The 15,737-nt window shown below is 41.8% G+C and overlaps 1 protein-coding gene across 1 annotated transcript in view; it reads left to right on the plus strand.

The window, feature by feature from the left end:
- Positions 1–15,737, plus strand: part of PLXND1 (plexin D1) — a 145,465-nt gene that overhangs the window by 1,651 nt on the left and 128,077 nt on the right. The window lies entirely within an intron of this gene.

A 15,737-nucleotide genomic window follows, 5' to 3' on the forward strand; every position in this document is an offset into this window, starting at 1 on the left:
TATTGGATCTCAGGAGTGGGGATTCCTCCTCTGGGATGGGGAGCGAGGCTCCTGGGATGTTGCAGTTGCCCACCCTCGTGGGGACCCAGGTAACAGCGGAGTCCAGGAGTGCAGAGTCACAACATTAGGAGAACCACTGAGAAAGTTCGGAAGGTGCCCCAGATAAGGCCGCAGCTTAGTTTTCTAGGATGGTGGGACACCTCTTCTGTAGAGGGTGAGAAACTGGAAGGTTCCCTTTCAAGGGCCGTGGTGCAGGGAGCAGATATGTCCCTGTGGAAGATCAGAGTGCAGAGTTGGGGAATCCCTGCTGAGGAGAGCCCCTAATTCTGATAAAAGTGCAGCTCAAGAGAGCAGATTTTGAGGCAGAAGGGGTGTGGTTCAAGGCACTATAACCCCCTGTCGGTGGTAAAAAGTAAGGTAATCCATGTGATACTACACTACAGTGAGATGATTTTATCCTAGGGAAACCACCTGCTGGCAGAAACCCAGCTGTTTAGTAGATGAGAGACTGTAAAAGGCAACCTAGAGCTCTGCAGGACAGGGCTCAGCACACCCCAAACAGACAGTGTGGTGAGCCCCTGCTGATATCCAGCAGTGCATAGACTGGAATGCTTGGCTGAGACTGGATTCTCCATGGTCCCAATCTTGAAGTTATTACTCAGGCAAAACACCTTTAAAATCATTGTAAGGACTTTAGAATTGGGTCTCATGTTTGGATTAATAACCGTGAACCTTCTTGACTAGCTGAGTAAGTGATAACAATCCATCAGGTTGAAGTCTGGTGGGATTTGAGAATCATGGAAGTGAGAGGCGGAAAAGATTTATTAGTTTGTCCATTGGAATTGTTCTCTTCAGTCCATTCTCCGGTGCTTTGTCTAATCCAGTGTAAACATCGAAAGTGATACAGCTTTCACATCTCTGTGTATCTGACATAAGCATTGTCGTATAAATGCAAATTAGAGATGGGATTCAGTCAGAAGCCTGCATGTGAGAACCACTGGACTTTGGGTTGGTGGTGCTTGGAATCAGAACCAAAAGCCTGACCTGAATGTTATAACTAGACTCAGGCCCATACGCATTTCTGTGGGGGTATGTGCTTTTTTTGTAAATGTGGACCACAAGGGTGTAAATGCACCCCAATGGTCCCCCACATAAGCTGGGAAATCAGCCCCAGCCTTCCCTCAGCTGGTCAAAGCATGGCTGTGGGAGGCTCAGACAGCTCACTGCTCCTGCGGAGTATACTTACTTAGGGGACCATGCGGGGTGCTTTCGCACCCTTTGCACTCGCCCTGTGTACAGGCCTGAGTCTCTGTGGGTATGAACTTGTACACTGTACCCCATTAAAATCTGTTGCAAATCTCCATAGACTTCAGTGATGCATATCAGGCTCTAATGGTCTATCCCAGACCTTAGCACCTGAATCCCTGTCAGACTTTGGATTTGGGTGATGGTTGAGAAAGAGTATGTCAGCAGCCAAACCCAGACCTCTCTCAGAGGTTTACAGTAGTATGAAGCCAAACTTCTGCCCTGGATTGAAGTGGGTGTTAGAATTTGTATGTGGATTCTGCATTCCCAGGACTGTCTCTGTTCAAATCCATCTCATAGCCTCCTCTGATCCATCACTATGAGTGATTCTGGTTTATGTACACAATTTAGAAAATTGAGGAAGACATGCTGAGTACAATAAGCTCCTTTTTGGCAATGATTTACATTAATTCAGTATCCATGTGTAAATTTAGGTTCATTGTGACAATCAATTGGATTCCTACGTGGCTTACTATGAAGTCAAACATGCAGTGGTTTTTGCATACATACAACCACCCCCTCTTTTATCAAGGACCATCTTTATTCCCACGTTCCCTGTCCCCAGTGAACCAGTGGTGACTCACAGACTTTATTTTTCTCTTTCTTTTCATTTGTTGCTCTCTGTACAGACATGGAGGAAAGGCAGCTCTAAGAATGTGTGTTCAGTTGTAGCTGTTCTCTTCCCACGTCCCTCTGTATATTTCTGCAGCAGGACAGTGCAGGATGTGTACAGTACATAGAGAGGGAACACAGGCTGAATTGTTTCATTGCATTTGGTGTGCAAGTTTACCATTGTCACAAATTGTTACTAAGTGGACATGAATGTTAATAGAAGCAAGGTGGGAGGGCAATATCTTTTATTGAACTAAGAGACAAACAAGGGTGCAAGAGACAAGCTTTTGAGCTTTACAAAACTCAGGTTGGAAATTATCACTCGTGCCCACTTTATTTTAAGTGGTTTCTGGCAACATATGTTTACTGGATGTTTAACAATTTGTCCCATCTTGTAGTTAGCTGGTTACATTTTCCAGATCTGAATATGAGCTCTCTGAAGTTTGAAAACATTTCACTCCCATCAACAAAATTTGGTCCATTAAAATATATTACCTCATCTGCCGTGTATCCACGTATCCTGGGATCAACATGGCTACAAAGACACTGAAATATAAATTTTTATGCCGGATAAAGATGCCTATTTTCCCCTTTAGCAAAAGTCACAAATTATTAAACAACAGAGCTGCTTTAGCACTGTGTCTTTTTTTTCTTCTGCTGGGAAAAGGGCAAAACTTGGCTCCATCAAAGATTATAAAAACATCTGTTTGATTTCACAGGCAAGACAGAGCACTTGGGTTTGGCTTCTGTGCTTCACAGTGCAATGATAGAAAGGTTTCCTATGGTAACCAGTCTGTTTGGCAACGGCAGCCCCATACTAAGTTACAATAGGTAGCCTTAATGCCGTAGTTCATAGACTGGCTTAGGGACATTGAATTGTTTTCCTTTGGTGGCAAAGTACAAGCTGCCAGACAGCCAGAAAATCTGGTAACCATCGTGGCTTTTAGTTAATGCCACAAAAAGACACAGTGCATTAAATGGTGTGGATCCAGTCCTAAGGGCCTCTGCTCCCATGGTAGCCAGTGGGAGTTGAGGGCCTGATTTTCCAGAGCTGTTGAACACCTACACTTTCAATGATTTCCACTGACATGCTGGGTGTACTGCTCAGTATCCCTAACGATCAGGCCCTCAACACTTTTCAGGGGCACATTGTGAGCAATGACTGCAGGATTAGGCAACAGTAGCTGAGATTTTCCAGGGACACTGAGGGTATGTCTACACCGAATTCCTCTTTCGAGAGAAAAATGCAAATGCAGCTGAGCGAAATTGCAAATGAAGCGCGGATTTGAATTTCCCGTGCTTCATTTGCATAATTGCGTCCAGGCTCTATTTCAAAATACCCTATTTTGAAAAAAGAAACGCTGTCTAGATGCGGTTATTTTGAAAGTAAACCCTTCTTTCGAAATAACCCTTAAACCTCATTTTATAAGACGTAAGGGTAATTTCAAAAGAAGGGGTTTCTTTCGAAATAACCACGTCTAGACAGTGTTTCTTTTTTCGTAATAGGGTATTTTGAAATAGCGTCCGGACGCAATTATGCAAATGAAGCGTGGGAAATTCAAATCCGTGCTTCATTTGCAATTTCACTCAGCTGCATTTGCATTCCTCTCTCGAAAGAGGAATGCAATGTAGACATACCCTAAGAGTGTGTCTACACAACAGAATTTAACTCGAACTATGTCAATTGCGTAGCTTATTTTGAAATAGCTTATTTCAAAATTGGGAGGGTCTACACAGAACTTATTTTGAAATAGAACACTCTTCCTCTTCCCTTACTCATACAATGAGGTTTACAGGAATTGGAGTAAGAACTCCAGCTTGACAATATTTTGACATTATTTCAAAATAACTGCCTGCTCTGTAGACATGGACTAAGTTATTTTGAAATAACGCTAGTAATTTTGAAATAATGTTGCTGTGTAGATGTACCCCAAGGAGTTAGGTGCCCAACTTCCATTGAAACTCAACCTGGCACCTAACTAACTTCCTCAGACTCCTTTGAAAATCCCAGCCTATATGAAAAGTACAGATTTTTTCTGATTTACAGTCACCTGGAGGCAACAATTAATAACAATGAATAAGCCATTCTTTATCAGCACTTAAAATATCTGGATTTTTTCCCTCTGTAAAGCGCTTTATACATATTAATGCTCCTCTCAAGCCTCTATGTGGCACTCACGTTAATGTATTTATTGCTGTTCATTGCATGATGATGAGATTTGCCCTAGTCTGCAGATGAACTCAGTGTCAGAGCAAAGATGAAAACTAGGGTTATAGTGTAAAGCAGGTGACTTCTCTTCAGGGACTGACAAGATCCATCTTTTCTTTTTAATTAATTTTTGTATTGATTCAATGATTGCAGAAATGATTGCTGTACTCAGGATCTTATCTATATGTAACGATGACTAAGAAGATTATTTGTTCCATAATGAAAACTTATTAAGAATAGTTATGTTGTTAGAAGTGTGGTTAAACGATTTATGTGGCATTTAGTGGCAGAAGCCACAATGTTTTGAGTTCCCTCAGCTTCCATTGAAGTCAGAGTTGAATTACTCAGCACCTGGCAGGATCAAACTGTATATTTTCATAAGGGGAATAGGATAAGTTAGTGATTATAGTTTAGGGTTGGAAATCAGGAGAACCAGCTTCTAATCCTGATACTGACTATGGCTATGTCTAGACTGCAGGCTTCTTTCGAAAGAGGCTCTTTTGAAAGCATCTTTCGAAAGAACCTCTTTTGAAAGATCGCGTCTAGACTGCAGGCGGATCTTTCGAAAGAGAAATCTGCTTTTTCGAAAGAGAGCACCCAGCGAGTCTGGATGCTCTCTTTTGAAGACGGCCTCTTTACATTGAAGAACGCCTTCTTTCGAAAGACGAACTTTCGAAAGAAGGCGTTCTTCCTCGTGAAATGAGGTTTACCGCCATCGAAAGAAAAGCCGCGTTCTTTCGAAATAATTTCGAAAGAACGCGGCTTGAGTCTGGACGCAGGGGAAGTTTTTTCGGGAAAAGGCTACTTTTCCCGAAAAAACCCCTGAGTCTGGACACGGCCTATCTGTATATCCTTGAACAAGTTGCTTCCCTGTGCCTCAGTAAACCAATCTATACAATTATCTTACTGTAGTAACTGAGCTTACTTCATTGGGTGTTAATGATTCCTGTTTTGAAGGTGCTTTGTATTCCTTGCATGGAAGGTTCAGCAGTACATAAATGCAACATACTATTAATATTTGTTCCTGCTTAATATTTGTTCATTTCCTGTTCACTTGAAGTGCAAATCTCTAGAAACGTTGACCTAGTCTGCTGGAAGCTCTCTTACATGCCATTTAGTTGGAAGAAGAGCTTTTCAGTTTTTTCCACTTTTTTCTTAATCATAAGGATTGCCAGCAAGTTAACAAGCTGCTTTTATTTCAAACTCCCCAAGCAACTGTGTCAAGATGAGGATTGTAATATAATGTTTCTTTGCAGTGAAAAAAAATCTAACACCAATTTCTACCTTCGAGACAATGAAATGGTCTAATACATTTTACATCCCAGCCCTGGGAACACAGCAGGAAAATATATTACAGCTGCAGCTGGCATGGTGTTTTAGCTAAGGGTCTATCCATGTTTCTATTATAAGCTCCACTTTTTCAGCAGTTAGTGGGTTCCCAGGTTTGAGGGGTGGGGTTGTCCACATATAACACAAATGTGTTTAAGTTTTTCTAAGTGGTTCTATAGATTATAGGGGAGGTTTAAATGAGTTTAAAAAAATCTGAAATGACTGGCTGATTCATTGCAAACATAGGTTACAGAGATTCTGTATTACAGCACATGGAATGAGTAGTGTTATGGGGGGTGTTGATTGGAAAGAAGTCCAGGGTTCAGTCCTGAAAACCTTGCTCATATGACTAATCCTGTTGAAGTCAGTGGGACCCACAGGAAAAAGACTGTTTGTGTGAGAAGTAGTGGATTGTGTGGTCAGGTCCTTAGACTGTAAGTTATTTTGGAGGCAGGAACTGTGCTTGTCTGTAAAGCATCATGCACACCTATAGTGCTGTATAAATAATAACGAATAAATAATATGCTTGAGGGACAGACATTTTGCCCAGAGGGAAAAATAGACAAGTCTAATTGGGTAGATTTTGCTTATGTTTCTTCCACAGAGTACTTCAGATCTTACTAGAAGATTTTTTTTGTTATTTATTATGTTATTGATAAATTGCATTCTGACAGTGTGCTCGGTGCAGTACAAGGAGTTGGGGGTCTTTATTCAGTACATTACTTAAGCACATGCTTAACTTTAAGCCTATAAGTAGTTTCTTTGACTTATTAAGCACAAGTGTAAGTGCTCTGCTAAATTGGGGTCTAAATGGCAGACAAATCACCTATGCAGATTCTCTAGAAAAATGGAGGAAGATTATCAGAGGGTTGCTATTATGCGTTTTGTTAATAAAAGGTTTTTGTTAAAGCACTTTTGAAAGAAGTGGGCTAAGACTGGTAGGTTTATTGGAAGACATACATTTTAAGGAAGGATTTTGGAACAAAGACACAGTGGTTGTTTTTGCACCAGTCACTAGTGGAGAAGTTCCTGAGCTGAGAGAGCCTGTCTCTAACAACTTGCCTCAGAGGCTGTGTCTACACTGGCGCGATCTTGCGCAAAAGCGGCCGCTCTTGTGCAAAAACTTGCTGCCTGTCTACCCTGGCCACCTGTTCTTGGGCAAGTAAACTGACATTCTAATGTATGAAATCAGGGCTTCTTGCGCCAAAACTCTGACGCTCCTGCTCAGGAATAAGCCCTTTTGCGCAACTGTTCTTGTTCAAGAAGCCAGTATAGACAGGCAACATAAATTTCTTGTGCAAGAAAGCCCTATGGTTAAAATGGCCATCAGAGCTTTCTTGCGCAAGAGAGCGTCTACACTGGCATGGTTGCTCTTGCGCAAAAGAACATCTCTTGCGGAAAAGCACATGCCAGTGTAGACGCTCTCTTCTGGAAGAGTTTTTGCACAAGAACTCTTTCGCAAAAGAGTTTTTGTGTGAGAATGCGCCAGTGTAGACGTAGCCAGAGTGTGTGCCGTTCTTGTGCTAGAATGGGACCACTAATGTATTTTCATCACATTACTTCAATAGGATACGAATTCATGTCTCCAAAGAGGATGATGATGAATATGTATGATCTCGTTAGTGGGTACTTTCCATTGCAGTGTGCCATCACAGCTTAGCAAACACGGTTAACTATAAATGGGTCCATTGCTACACGGGACCAGATTCTGATCTCAGGTATGGAGGTGTTAAACCTGAGTGGCTTTACTCCATTTACACCATTGTAATTTAGGTCAGATTCTGGTTCATTAAGTTTGAAGGACCCTTAAACCTCACACCATGAGCCTGCAGTGCCTCTCCAAAAGATAATTAGTTAAGTAAGGGCCCAATCCTCCACTATGCTGAACACCATAATTTCAAATGGTGGAGGGGTGGGTGCAGGGCCTGCTGTGGCAGGAGGGGCTGGGACCTGCCATGACTGTGTGGCAGAGGGGCAGGGCCTGTGGGCAGCTGCTGTCACAGCTGGGGCTGAATAACATAATTTGGGAGTAGGGGGCGGTGCAGAAGTCATGGTTGGAGTATATGAGAGGCCTGGGGTTGGGGTACATATTTTGGCAAACAGGTAACATTTTATTTGCATATTCATTATTTGCCAGGCTTTTAATACATTTAATACATTCTGCCACTCTACTCTGCACTAGTTAGGCCTCAGCTGGAGTACTGTGTCCAGTTCTGGGCGCCACATTTCAAGAAAGATGTGGAGAAATTGGAAAGGGTACAGAGAAGAGCGACAAGAATGATTAAAGGTCTAGAGAACATGACCTATGAAGCCAGGCTTCATGAACTGGGCTTGTTTAGTTTGGAAAAAAGAAGATTAAGGGGGGACATGATAGCGGTTTTCAAATATCTAAAAGGGTGTCACAAGGAGGAAGGAGAAAATTTGTTCCTCTTGGTTTCTGAGGACAGGACAAGTAGTAATGGGCTTAAAGTGCAGCAGGGGAGGTTTAGATTGGACATTAGGAAAAAATTCCTAACTGTCAGGGTGGTCAAATATTGGAATAAATTGCCAAGGGAGGTGGTGGAATCTCCCTCTCTGGAGATATTTAAGAACAGGTTAGATAGACATCTGTCAGGGATGGTGTAGATGGTGCTTGGTCCTGCCTTGAGGGCGGGGGGCTGGACTCGATGACCTCTTGAGGTCCCTTCCAGTCCTATTATTCTATGATTCTATGATTCTATGATTAAAAACGATAGGGGCAGCAGGGGGTGGGATCGAGTGTGAGCCAGGAATCAGCTGATTCCTGGCTCATGCCTGGTCCCCCCTCTATGCCCTCTGCCTTTTAAATGTATTAAGAGCCAGGCTCTTAATACATTTAAAAGGCAGAGCTGCAGCAGGGTTAGCTACCAGGGCCAGGAGCTAACCCCGCTGTGGTTCAGCAGTTTCCCCCCTTATCGACTAATCAAATAGTCATTGGAAATTAGACTGACTCAATTAACTGATTACATGCAATTTAACATCCCTAAGCAGCAGTAGGATCAGGGGATTGCAAATGGGAACATTAAGCCACCTTTGTGCATCCATTTGTATTCTGCACGCCGCAGTCATCACTGAGGATCTGTCCATAAACCCATGAGGGGAAATAACAGTTAAAAGGTAATTAATGCACATATGGAACTGAGAAGTGAGTTGAAATGCCAGTCTAACCATTTCTGATTTACTGTATTTTATATGCTGAAATACTTGGGCATAGTGGCATGTGATAATTATGGAGTTTCAGCTTTAACTCTGAATTTTCTGGCTCTTGTGGCTTTGTTCAGACTTTGCATGTTAGCTGAACAATGCATTTTGTGGTTTAATGATCAGATAGCTATCAGAGAGTTTTATGATAATGAGTTGTTAAATAAAATGTACTGCTTGGGTGAATTATAGAAACTATTTCAGTATGTATGTATTTTGGTTTGGAAATGTTGTCTAAAACCAGTAAGAAAATATTTCCAAACTAAAACTTGTATCCACATGGGAGTATGACAAAGCATCCATTTACTGTCCAAACATACTGTAGTTTCGCAGTGGGACTGGATTTTAAAGGAGTTTTGTTACTTTGAAGTACTGGTTAATACTAATTCAAAAACGCCAAATATGAAAATAAATCTCTTCTAACCTTATATCTATTCAAATAAATCTAGAGGACTACCCACAAAAAGGAAACAGCACATTTACAGTTAATTTATACATTAAAAAGAAAGAAAAAGTTCTTGTAAATCAATTTTTTATTTTATATAATCTGATGTTTGGGTGGGTTGCTAGCACTATCTGAAGCTGAAAAATACTGCACTGTTCCAAATTAATATTTTTTTCTTACTGTAATTATGAATGTTGTTTTACAGTAAAAAATAAAAGTGTCCCTGGCCTGAAGAGTTCACTCTCTGTGCTCCCAATAATAGTGTGTGTTGTGTTCTGTGCTTATGTAGATCTGATTTAGGATCAGGACATAACTGTCCAGATCAAAGCCCTGGCTCCAAATTGCACTGTTATTTGGAAAAGTTCAGACTTGAATCCGGATCTGAATAGAGCGTTCTGGGCCCATCTCTACTGAACAGTGGATAACAATGCAAGTTTGGAGTGTATATTTTCAAAAGGATTTATTTCAAAATACAGCTATGAAATTTATGGATGTATGCAAAGATGAAAAACCTCTAAAACGCCATCTGAAAATTACAGATTTTATCTAAAAGGGGTTCAAATTACTCAGGTTCTTACCAGATGGTTTCAAACCTCCCAAGTACCCCTCTTGGGCCCACACCTGCTTTGAGTTTCAATACCAAATGAATTGGAGATTGAAATGAGATATTCAGTCTATTCAGTGAGGTTCACCTGACTTCACACTGAAACCAGACATCATGCTTGATTGAGAGGCTGTCAACATGGTGGATTCATGGGCAGTTAGTACAGAATAGCTATTGCACTTTAAATTTAAACCCTAAATTTTTTGTGCTAACTCCCAATATGGACACTTTCATTTTTCATTAAATGACCCTTTTTGTGGATTAGGTTATCTCTCTTAGGAACTTTTTAAGATCCTACTAGTCATCAGTCCAGGTGCCTAAATACCTATGCTATTCTGGCCCAATAGCTTGCTGGAAAGGATTATCAGAGACATTAAAACATAAGTCCATCCTTGGCTAAAGTAATTTAATGCAAACATTGTACAAGCAAGCACAAGAGAGACATGAAAACAGTTAATTAAAAATACCTGAGACCTATCACACTTTACCTACAGCGACATGATCCCAGCTAATAGTATAGTCAATATTAGTGATAGCATGTGTCTACAAGTAATGACTCAGACTTTAGAATGGCACACATGGATAATTTGCTCATAGTTGTTGCAGTTGCATGCACAGCTGCACTAATTGTGTGCACAAATGAGCAGTCCAACATGTCATTTGTACATACAGTTACTGCATTAAGGATAGTGTTAAACAACAGTAAGTTGTTCTTGACAATGAGAAAAGAAAATGCTCAGCCGAAAAGAGTACATAGCTAATACCTGTATACTTTATTACCTATTGGTCTTTGGAATGTTTTTTGTGGAAGGGAGAAGAAGAAGAGTATTAACACATTGCATTTCTGTAGCTCTATCCATCCATAAATTTTAGTGCAATTAACAGACATTCACAAATTAAGTCTCACTGCACCCACCGGAAGTGGGTAAGAATAAACCCCCCATTTTACCGGTGGGGCAACATGAGACTCTGAAAGGCAAAGTGACCTGCCCAATGCCAGAAAGTGAATGAGCGTATGAGTCAGGAATAGCGCTTGGAGATCATCATTGCCCAGTCGCACTAAGAATAGTGCAGAATGCATGAGCAAAGTGGAAGGAGGGGAAGTTAGCCATTAAGTTAGAAGAATAATTGGCAATTTGCAAGTGTCATCTAGTGGGGGGGGGGGGTTCCTTCCTGTTTTCAGGTTGGTAGAGTAACACTTGCAGCTCTCTGTTTTGTTGCAGGTTGGGAAGTAACATCTTAGAGCAAGTGGAGAAGGCAGCAGACTGTCTCAAATGATCCCTCACTAAGGGAGGTCCTAGAACTTATTGACATTTTCCTGCGGAAAGAACAGTGTTAATATCTAGCACACAGCTGTACAAGGGTACATCTAAACAGCGGTGCTATTTTGGGATACATCCGGTATCCTGAAATAGCATTTTCCATGTATTAACAGCATGCCATTTTTTCGAAATGCAGTCGAAATAACGGGCTTGCTATTCCGACATCCCGGTAAACATCATTCCACAAGGATTAAGGGACTTGTTGGAATAGTGGTCTATTTCAAATAGCTTCAAATTTTGAAATAGACTAGCTCGAAATAAGCTACGCAATTTGCATAACTCAAATTTCCTGGCTTATTTCGAGCTAGCGGTGCCGCTGTGTAGACGCACCCTAACAGTTCTGCTGGCAGCCACTGTTCTGACAAGTTGAGCAGAATCTCTGGAGCACCTGCTTTAGAAGAGGCCGATCTCAAGCTGAAACTAGATGAGGCTGTTTTAGATGTGACATGCTGATCAGAAGGGCTTATAGCGCTGTTCCTGATAATCGTGCCTCATTACTCTTGTTCTGTCCATAATGTTGCTCAGTTGGAGGAATGTGCAATCATTTCTCACGCAAATCTCTGTCTACAATGGAGCCCAGAGGCACTGTAGGAGCTGTGAATAATCAGGCCACCTTTTCTTGAAACACAGTGGGCCAGCAATGGTCAGACGTTGAATGACAGCCATGAGGGGTTTGAACAGGAGTGAAGCTGCCATTTCTAACTTTTCTTCAAATTATATAACTTGCTGTTTTTCAGAAAAATGGGAAAGAGAGTGATTACACACAGATACAATCCCTGAAGCTTTACAGATGGAGAAAGGCAAATTTTACATCTGCTGTATCTCCGTTACAAATAATGGAAGGGCACTAGGCATGAAGCTTGCCCAGGATGTCTATCACAGCACCTATGTGGTCCTCATATGTAAAACATATAATTAAAATAATTCCCTTTGACTGCTGTGGACCTGATGTTTTGGCATAACCCTCTCTGCACCAGAGAATTTTTCAGCAGTGCATCAGAGACTGGGGCTGTGGCAAAGGATAAAGATGGAAAATAGGGATACCCATCAAAACCTGGGCCAAACCCCACTGATCTCTGGTGAGCTGAAAAAAGTGCTTCTTCCACCACACTCTTCTTAGCCCCTCCCTGAAGAATGGTATTTGTGGCAGTGTCTTGATCATGGTTGCAGAGTGAAGAGGGGCTTTTAACTTTCCTCTGTCTTACATGGAAATTGGGTTATGTGGAGGGGAGAAACATGCTTTATGGAACAGCCATTCTCTGGGGTCTCTAGCCTCCTTATTTTTCAGTGGGATGCTTTTGGCATACGGAGCTTCTTTGAGAAAGAAGGACACGGTTATGGAGATAATGGGAATTGTCTGCACATTCCAACATATTTTCTATATCTAGGCCTCTGTTTTCAGTATTGTTCCTCTGTGCACTACACAGTGAAGGGGATTAGAGGGAGGGTCCATGTGATTTATTGTTAGTCACACATATTATATATTAATATACTTCCAAACCATGCACTTTTAAACACGGGAAGACACTGCATGAGCTGAAAGGGTACTCTATTTTAGAAATGGGCAATGGAAGCATGATTTGATCAGATTTAGGCTACAAATCCAGTTTTGGATTTAAGCACTAACAAGACTTTAATTAGATGCCACCAAAATTTCACCAGCTGTAATTATGGCAGCATGTGTCAAAATGCTTCTTGAATGGTGGAAATCACACAAGATGAATCCTGTTGTTCAATCGAAACTGCCAGTATCTTGGGGCAGAATTGCCCAAGAATAGCTATTTTTACAAAATTTCAGCTGCATATGAATTGGAACTGGAATAGGAGATTACAAAACTGCCTAATGCTGGGTTTGGATAAACCCAGACACATACCTTCTTGGTATTCAAGGGAATGTTTGTCCCATATCTGTTTAAAATATTTAGATTGCTCATACATTTCTGTTTCTGAAATAAAAACTTTCTAGTTATTGGATTTTATCCAGCACTCAGATGAATATTCCCAGCCTCTAAAGCATTTTGGGCTGATATCTGGAGATATTTAAGAGTAGGTTAGATAAATGTCTATCAGGGATGGTCTAGACTAGACAGTATTTGGTCCTGCCATGAGGGCAGGGAACTGGATTCAATGACCTCTCGAGGTCCCTTCCAGTCCTAGTATTCTATGATTCTATGAAAAGTCATTGCTTTCTGATGGTTGTCTCTTGGTAGCTGAAGTGAAATGAGCCAATTAAAACCACGGTTTCTTGATTTTAGGATATATCCCAGGAAATATATTTTATAGAAATCAGTATAGGGGCAGTTCTAGGTAAAAACTGATGGCAATTGACGGCACTTTCTTAAGAAGAGTAGCTATGAAGACTAACATTTTGATATAGATTAGGGATTGACAACCTTTCCAAAGCAGCGTGCTAAGATTTAATGCTCCTGCTCTGGGCCATGCCACTCTCCTGGGAGAGTAGGAGGGGCTCTCTCCACTGCGCGCCCCACTTGACTTCTTGCCCTGGGCTCTGCTCCAGCTTTTCCTATGAGTAGGGGAAGAGCAGCGTGCATGCACTTCCCCATAAGCCGGATCCAGCGCAGAGCCTCAGGGCTTCCCAGGCCAGCTTGAGCTGCCAGACTTAGGCCTTCAGTGCATGCACACACCCGCATGCCTCCCAGGGGCTGTGACAGAGCCAGGAACTCGCCATGAAGTCGCCACCCCAGGTGGAGAAAGGGATGGGGTGACATTGCCGCAGGGGGCAGCTCAGCTCACATATATCATTTCCACTTCTGCAAGTGGAGATGACACACACGTAATGCTGCATTATGCACCCTGCAGTGGCAGCGACGTATGAACTTGGCCTTGGCTCCTCCCCACCCCCAAGCTCAGTCTCACATCTGAAGGACACGCGCAATGAATGGGCTCCCCCTCACGCCCTGCCCCTGCAGGAAGCCGGCGCTAGCTCCAGTCTTGTAGGGGGTACGGTGCTGGATCGCCAGCACAGGCTCCCCGTTGCTGGTAAGGGGTAATAAGGGGGAACCCGTTCATTACGCGTGCCACTGAAAATCCTCTTGTGTGTCACTTATGGCATGCGTGCTGGACGTTGCCAACCCCTGATATAGATAATGGTATCACAAACAGGTGTCAGGTTAAATGGGAGGTAGCCTTCCGTTAGATCCCATGTAGCTGGGCGAATCAGCCTCATTTATAGAACAGCTGATATAGACAATTTCTTTTATTTTTTTTTTGTATGGTTTGAACCAAGTTCTTCCCACTGAGTTGCAACAAATGTAAGGGAGGAAAGTTGAGCCATATTTGCTACTGGATGTATTCCCTTGTTAAGTTTCTGAACTGTAGCAGGTCACTCTAATGCAGTAGGTTAACAAGATAGTCACTGAAATAACTGTTCTCTATTAAGACTCTCACTACTGTTAAGTTTTAAAGTTTTGGGGAGTATCTGAAATTTAACATTAGTTCCTATGCATCTTATAACACTCGATTTTTTTTAATTATGGCTTAGTACTACTACAGTCTCCAACACCAGTAGATTTTAATATATTTACAAGATCTTTTCAGATGCTGTTGGAAACATCTGTTCCCAGAAAACTTAAATGGATGAACAAAGTATACACTGAGAAAGTAGAAAAAAATGTACTATATCTGGTAAAATTAGATCTCCAACTGCTTAATCCAGTAAGGTCTGTGAGTTCAACTAGTTTTAAGATTTTTCCCCTTGATTTGGATTTCTGTAACTACAGAACTAATAAGGTTTGTTATTTCTGACAGTCTGGACAATATCACTTGTCTTGTACAGATGCCTTCTAACTTCCATAAGAGGAGAAAGAAGAGTAATGTGGTGGACAGAAGTTTGGCCTGGAAGCCACTTACTCTTGAGTCCTAATCCTGACTTTTCTAATTCGTTGTGGTCCTAATCATGCTTTGTAATCTCTCTCTCTGAGATATTTCTCAGTATTTAACTGGGGCTAATACCACCCATCTTTTTCTCCTTATGACCTGAAAGTGTGTTAAACTAGAGGTGTTAGGGCCAAACCAGTGGGAGTTCTTCCAGAGTAAGTTGTGCAGGACTTGGCCTTTTGAATACTTTCATTTGTACTCTACTGAGTGACTATATAAGAAGCATAATCGGATTTCATGTTTTTTGTCTCATTTACATATCAAATGTGTGCATAACTGAATAACAAGGGTCACTTGTGATGATATGGGACAGGGCTCAACAGTCCTAGGTCTCACTTCCAGTTTGTGTCTTATATTCTCAAAAGTGCATGCTTCAGAGTTTCAGCCAACTACCTGTCGGGATCAAGAAGAGATTGCCCTTCCCCAAGTGTAGGGATGGCCATGGCTGGAGATGAGATACTGGAGAGAGAGGGCCAGTGATGGAACTGAGTAGTCTCTGGACTGGTCAACCCTGCCTCTTTATTGCACTGTAACTTTCTCACTCAGGGATGTGAAAAATCAGTCTCCTCCCAAGCACAGCAAGCTACAGTGCTGTAAAGGGCCAGTGTAAACAGCCATGCTTCCAGCACTGTTAGCTTCTCCCTTGTGGAGCTGGTTTATCTACAGAGCAGGGAGAACTCTCTCCCAGTGCTGGTGTCACTGCAGTTCAAATTTACAAGTGTAGACAAAACCTCTGTCTCAAATACTTGGCTGGTTTTTGCTCACATGGACAAGGTGTAACTGATTTGTCTTATG

The sequence above is a fragment of the Pelodiscus sinensis genome, chromosome 11 (genome assembly GCF_052426305.1).
Source record: "Pelodiscus sinensis isolate ZL-2025 chromosome 11, ASM5242630v1, whole genome shotgun sequence".
Taxonomy (NCBI): Eukaryota; Metazoa; Chordata; order Testudines; family Trionychidae; genus Pelodiscus; species Pelodiscus sinensis.